Consider the following 7374-nt stretch of genomic DNA (forward strand, 5'->3'; position numbering starts at 1 on the left):
CCCTCCTTCTCTCAGGAGCAAGAGCCCCCTGAACACAAGACAGTCAGGGCTGCAGCTTCACCACTCCTATATCCTCCTGGATCTGGATATTAAAATATGGAAGGTTGGGCCTCCGGCCTCAAGGCCTGGCTCATACTTCCTGAAGGTCCATAAATCAGCCTCCAGGACTGAGGCTCTACGCCAGCCAGAAACTATTATTTATGGTTTGGAGACATGTTTCAGGTGCACAGGGAGCCTGAGAGCAGAGTGGATGAAGCTGTCCATACAGACATAGCGATGCTGCAGAATGAAGCTGCTTGTGCAAGCAGCCTTCAGGTACTCGAGGACTGAGCAGACCAGCTCTTAGTTAGGTGTCTGAATACAGATTAAAAGGCTCTTGGTTTTCCCAAAATCGTCTTTGTTCTAGGTTTCTTTACCCCTGCCATCATCCAGACAACATGCTGCCTGTAACATATCTCCCAAATCTGCTACCGGCATTAGTACTCACAAAGAGTTTTGGAGTAAAATAGAAAATAACATCAACTTACATGATACTATAATTCAGTATTTGTTGGATATTTTGTTTTTACTCTAATAAAAAGGTAACTGTAATCTTTCACAAATTGTCATACACAAGAAAATAAAAAGGTGTATAACAGTATGCACTGACTGCAAATACGTATTTAAATATTCAATACAGCCGTAATTGTGCAGAACTGACATAGAAAAATCCCTTGCTCTCTCTTCCTCCTCAGTCAGCAAATCAGGTGGAGGATTTTGAACATAAATTCAGAAGGTGTTTTCATAAATAGAATATTTCAGCAGTTAAGGTTATGGTTTTAAGCAGTTCTGACTCTTCTCACATCCTCTTCCTATGCCGCGGTAGAAATAAATTAAACTCTTAAGCTGCTGCAATAATGTCTAAGAGACAAAACAGATGGAAAAAATAATGGGATAGGGTACCTTATGAGTAAGATTTTGGCAACGCAAACCCAACACCTCTGTTCTTTACCTAAATGTTTAGACTTTCAGCTGCCAAAACCAAAATAAAATTGTGGGCTTTTTAAAAAAATACGTGGTACATCTTATATATAGTACACTCCACATCTTTAAACAAAAAAAAAGTAATATAAATCTGCACAGGGGAAAAAACCTCCAAGAAGCAAAATACTCCAACATTCTTCACTAGATTTTGTATCAGACCCCCAGAGAGAAAGGCGGCCATACATAGCCACGCAGACATTGCAGTCCTTTGTGTCAGCAGCCACAGATCCACCAGCCTCATGCAGAAGGTCATGAAGGGCAGATGATGCTGGGCAGTTCCTCAGTTGCTCCCATCCGTGGCTGGTGCTGGGATGAGCTTGTGGGGATCCATGGAGGCCAGGGAAGACACGCCATCTCCCTCCTGGATAGAAAAGTAAGTCAGACAGGATTATGGTGGGGGCAACTGCATTGATTTGGCATGGAGCTGCTTAAAAGGAGCCCTGGAGCAGTACTGATTTCTACTTCTTTTATCACCTTGTTCCCCTTCCCATGTTCATCCCTCTCAATCCCCTTGTCTCTCCCAGTTATGCAGCTTGTCATGTGTGCTTTTACCCCAGTGGCCCTGGATTTGCTGTCCTAATACCCCTTTTTTGGTATTTACCGTACGGTTTGCTTGATAATCTGCCACAGCTATCTGCTAACTCCCCATTTTATTAATTACCAGGTCTGTCCATTTCTCACACTGTTGTCTTGTTATTGCAGCCATAAACCAGGGTGAGCCTGGACAGCATGGACATGACTTTCTCTTTGATTTCTAGAAGGTTCAACAGCTTATTTTATTTGTATTTTGTTTGTGCAACTATACAGCCAGGGTAGGACACTCGCTTGGGCATTATTTGCTTTTGATATCGGTAGTTCCTCACACTGCTGTCTCAAACTACACATTCAGGACAGGTCGTTTGTCTGTGTACCTCGACACAGCCACGGCTCATCTTTGCTAGTTATGGACTTTTTTGATTTTTCACAAACAGCCAAGCAATTTTGCCAAGGAAAAGGTATTTTCTTGACACTCGCTCTGTTGCAACATGGACAAACACAGCCCACACAAGCTGCCCCCAGCAGAACTTAGCTGACTGCAACCAATTTTAGATTCATGGGAGGCCCAATATGGTATTTGCAAGGATTTTTCCAGCAAAGAACCTGAGAAGAAATAGGTACAACTATCAGTTTTCAAATCTAAACACATTAAAAATAACCTGCATCCTGCTGCGTTTTCCTGACTGACAGAGAATTATCCTCCCTTACTGGAAAACCACATAATTTTTTGGAACTGTTTTTGAACCAGGTGATGAAAAACAACTGAGACCACATTTTTTTAAAATGGTCTGGAACAGAGCTTTCACACATTTGTATAATTCTAATGCGTGCTGTAAACTTCCAGTGAGATATATCAACTTGGATTGTCACCTGCTCTCTGAACCAAGTAAGACTAAAAACCAGCAAAGTACATACCCAAGGATCCCTGTGCAACCTCATACCTATAGAATTCAATTCTTATGGAAAGTTTAAAGAAATGCAGCTAATACCTTGAAAGAAATACATTGTACGGAACCTAGTCTGACTAAGAAGAGGGGAAGAAGTTAGAATTAGAGATAAGGGAAATAGAAGCCCGTATTGATATATAAGTAATAATGTGTGCATATGTGTGTAGAGTCATGCAGCTTAAAAGCACATACAGCTCTGGGGGCTTTTGGTAACTTGGGTTTAATCTGTTCCAAGTCATGATCCTCAAATTGTGTTTTCCATAATTGGTTTCAGCTGAGCTATAATGCACTGAATTTGGAAACCCTAAATCTTCTTCATCTTATGTTGTTTTTTGGAGATGACTATTATAATCAAGTTTGTATCTCATACTAGAAACAACTGCAAGAATCAAGCTAAATATTTACTGTTAGGAAAAATGTAATGCTTTTCCTTTTGAAGAGGAGCAGCTACAAAACCACCTGTAAATGTTTGTCATTTTTATTTCATATTAAAAACCAAGTTTTTATGACCTCATTCAAGAAACCCACAAGAATCTGGCTGTGCTTTTTATATTCTGTTTGTGCCCTTTACATCATTTCCTACTTTTAATAACTAATGATGATAGGTAATTACTTAACAGATGGTAAAAGCTCTTTAATTGCTTTTAAGGACTACTGAGCTTTGCTGTATTTTGGGAGCATTAACTTCTGTGACTTCTCATCTTCCTCAGGTCATTCCAAGTTTGTTCAGCCATCATTAAATATTCAAGGGCCTGGGCTATTTTTTTTTTTTTTTCCCCTCCAGCACCACTGAACGCGAGGTCAGTAACGTGTTCCTTCAGACTGTTGTTATTTCAAATACATTTCTTTTGTGAGGCCACATATAACACTGAGAAAGCATCACCCTTCCCTTTTCTCCCCAGGTCTGGTCGGCACATCAGCCCATGCGGCCCAGGGCGGCTGACCTTTAGTTAGCAGCACTGCATCTTTCTCTCTTTCCTCTAGCAACCTACTATGAGACCATTAAGAGGAGGCCGGGGGGCGGGGGAAAGAAAAAGTCAAACCTCAAAGCTAAGTGGGCTGGTCTCAATAATGCCTTACACTGCATTTCCATTATCTCCTGAGTAACACAGGCAGGAGACATTTCCAAATCAGAGGGGGTAAAACTGAGGAAGGAAATTAATTGTTTAACACAAACACAGTTAGTGACCCTCTTTATAGTCCCCTTGCACTCTGAATAAATTGCACATTATCCAAAGTAACTGCTAGCCTAATTAGTCAAGGTACACTACACGCCACCAACAACTTCACTGAATGCTTTTTTCAGTTCTAATAGCTGTTTGTCTGCGTTTGTATGTAAATGCATACGAGTAGCTGTGGTAAAAGATACCAAACCGACTGAAATAAATTTACTGCCTCACAAATTAGCAAAGAGTATGTCTAGAAACAAATAATTCAATTTTATGATTGCTGCTAAAATAAACTATATGGCTTTTGCATTTTGCATGAGACTGCAAAGCCTGAAATAATAAACAAATAAAGTCAGGATGATTTCTTCATATTTAGGATCAACAGCCCTCCTGGTATATAGCAAAGGTTACAATTGATTAAGTTGTACATTTTTCTTTTGATGCAGGGAGCTACACACAGGGTACTAGATAGACAATACATAAGTTCTGTTAAGTGTACCCAGAAGTGTGATTTATTATTAAAAATATATCTTTATAACTGACTTGTTGCTTGAAATAAAATAGGTACATAATATGAATGTAACAAATGGATTTTAAGGTAGAGGTTGTGAAACTTTTATTTGAAGCGTGCAGTGTAAAGTTTGGTTGCCTGGGAGGAACTCTGAGTCAGCCCTGCATACAGAGAGGCTGAAAATCTTCCTCCCTCCTTCCTTTTGCTGAGGGATGGCCATTTATCGCCTTCGTATACCAGTGTGTATTTATAGTAAGGTGGCTGTCCATGACTACATGAGACTCAATAGCATTGCCACCTTTTATGATGTTTGGGTAGTGTTCTGATATTTAAGAAACAGCCCCTGGAGTCATATAATGCATCTGTTCTCGCCACTAAGAAAAGCATGGGGTGACGTGCTTATTTTCCCCTCTATACCTCTGAATTGCTGGGAGCAGAGATATCTACTTCCCATTTGTATGCACTGAATCCGAGTACCTCCTCTAACATTGCAATTTCATTTTTGATTGAGAAGAAAATGATAGTTATTTGCCCAATGAAAACCCAAACATGACCTCAACTTGTATTTTGTTCAATAATCTCCAGTACATTTAGCAAACTGCTGCTCTGAGCAGATTATGTTCAAACATAGCGTGAATACTTATAATCATCGCCAGAAAAAAAAAAAAAAGGGACTCGCTAGTTATTAATTTTAGATGTACTAAGCACTTCCTTTGCAATTCCATTGTCATCTAGCATCATTGTACCATAAATTTAGAGTGTTGCCTGGAACAGCTCTGCGTTGTTTTGTAACATGACTCCTTATGTTTTCGCAAGTTTAAGCAGATACAGCTCATTGTATAAGCCATTTGCATTTACTACTCTTTAGGAAGATAAGAGATACAATCTAAAAACTTAAAATAGAGCTATCTTTACACAGCTTAATAAATTGCTATGAATAAGCAAAATCCTCAATTATGTTATGCTCTAAATTAGCCTGGGTTTTCCATGAGTTTGTAACCCATAGGGGGAAATAATGAACAAAACAGAACAAACCAACCATAAGTCTTGGAAGGTGCCGTATGCATAAAGCCAGAGAGATGATGGAACAAGGAATAATCAGACTTTTGAGGAGCCACTGGGAGGTAATTCTTATGCCCCATTTTGCACTGTTCTTCTTACCTGTGATCCGAACTATGGATCCTGACATGCCACACAGGATTCCCTCCTGAGAAGGACTCTGAGGTTTGGCTCTTGTTTTCCTGAAGATGGATAAACCACTGCCGAGTACAACGGATCGGTGTGCGCACACTTACTGCACTGTTTCTGAAAAACAGGGTGTGGGCCACTCTTGAGAAACAGAGGTAAAAATAAAAGCTGAGGAATCAGCTCTTTCTGTAGCCAGAGGAAAGCTGGTCTTCAGACCCGCAGCTGGTTGCAGCTGGGCTGTGTGCTCCTCCCTGGCCTGCCAAACCTTTCGGCCGGTGCTGCCCATTTCGCTGTCTTCTTCAGTACCCTCTCAAATCACTCAGAAAAGCCTTCTCACGTGAAGGACTGTGTGGAAGAGATAGCTAAGCTCTCCTCCACCTGGGCTAGCATCCAAGCATGGCTTTGGAGGGATGAGTTGAGCCTACATTCCCAGCTCCGGGAAGTACCCCTGCCTGAAACACAAGGGAAAGAAACACAGAGTGTGTGCCTCAAAATCTCTTCCAGGATGCTTTTTTTTTTTTTTTTCCCCTTTTTCTCTTTCTTTTATATTTTTTTAAACTTAATCTCAGAAAGAAATATTTTTACATTTTAATATACTGGTGAATCAAACAAAATCATATCATGGGACTCCGCATCAACAGTAGGTATATATAATATATAGTATCTACTCTTGCAGCCTGACAAAAGAAATGGAGTTCCTCTTACATACCATATTTTAAAAGCTGAAGCAGAAAACATCCTTTCCCTGCCTGAAATAATGTAAAAGGTTTATTGCGGGAAAACAGAGTTCTATTCTTCGACAATGCGCTGTAACATTCTGTGGGTACTTAGAAAAGCTGACAGGAAACAATGTGTTTGCAACTAAGATTTGTGTATTTTTTCTATCTTTTTTTTTCTTTTTTTTTTTTCTAAATGCAAGCCTCACGTACTTTGAAGTCCTCCAAGATCCACTAAAAGCAAGCATTTTGCAGGAGGGTCCCTGAACCTTACAGAATTAAACTCCTGAATGGTCTATCGCTTTAGTTACAGTACATGATTTCCAGCCCCAGCAAGCGTGCTAAGCTAATTCACAGCAAACCACAGACTTGCCATCATTCTGAGTGTGCCAGGCTGGAGCCATTTCTGAGACAAAGCACGATCCTGAAGCATTTTAGCCTTTCCACCCTCGATAAAAGCAAAACATACGTAGGAAGAGGAAACAAATAGTACTTATGGTTTAATTAAGGGCTGAAAAGCCACAGGTATCTTCTGATATTTGAACTAATCACAATACAAAATTTTCATTTGCCACATATTTTTAGATTCACTGCATTTTCATGGCTTTAGCAGAAGGCATGTGCATGAATGTGTTTTCAAGGTTCTTAGCTAACGGGTTTCTTCCTGTCTTTATCGTATTTCTTTTGATTGAAACACTAATATTAGGGCTGCTTCAACTGCCTCTGGGTAATGCAGCACAGAACTAGCACTATAGTAAAACTCCCTCGGTGCTAAAACAATCACATTAGCAGGACCTCTGTGAATTTGTAATTATAAAGCAAAACTATTTCACAAAGCAAAATAAGCATATTGACTTTACTAAGCATGACAGCAGGTCAGTCTGGGGAAAGGGCATAAAAATGTGTGGAAGAAAACATCAGTAAATAATATATATTCACATCACCTGTCCTGCTCAAACTGTTTAAAGCACTGCTAGGAGTCACCTCTGAGCCAGTGGGCCTTCTAGAAAAGACAAGAGAGAAATCAACATCTGACTGACACAGCCCCCACAGCATGCTCCAGGATCCTCTCCCCACATCTGGCATCTGCTTGAAGCTTACTTTGATTTGCTGCCTTCCTTCCAAGGACCTCTGGGAAGGAAGAGGAAAGGAGATCTCACCTTAAGGGAGAACTGACTGGCACCTGGGATCTCTGGATCCAGGGGCCCTCTGGGGTGTGCTGGTGCAGAAGTACCCACGGAGAGTGGGGACAGTCCCTAGGGACAACCTGTATCTTGAGAAAT

General features: G+C 40.5%; 1 long non-coding RNA gene across 1 annotated transcript; it reads right to left on the minus strand.

The window, feature by feature from the left end:
- Positions 1–61: 61 nt before the first annotated feature.
- Positions 62–7357, minus strand: LOC114014302 (uncharacterized). The gene is made up of 5 exons (XR_003557759.2): positions 7193–7357; positions 7036–7094; positions 5641–5827; positions 5349–5492; positions 62–1384 (listed from the first exon to the last, which is right to left on the minus strand). It is a non-coding gene; the product is annotated as an uncharacterized LOC114014302 (long non-coding RNA).
- Between the last annotated feature and the right edge of the window lie 17 nt (positions 7358–7374).

Source organism: Falco cherrug, chromosome 1, assembly GCF_023634085.1.
Source record: "Falco cherrug isolate bFalChe1 chromosome 1, bFalChe1.pri, whole genome shotgun sequence".
Classification (NCBI taxonomy): domain Eukaryota; kingdom Metazoa; phylum Chordata; class Aves; order Falconiformes; family Falconidae; genus Falco; species Falco cherrug.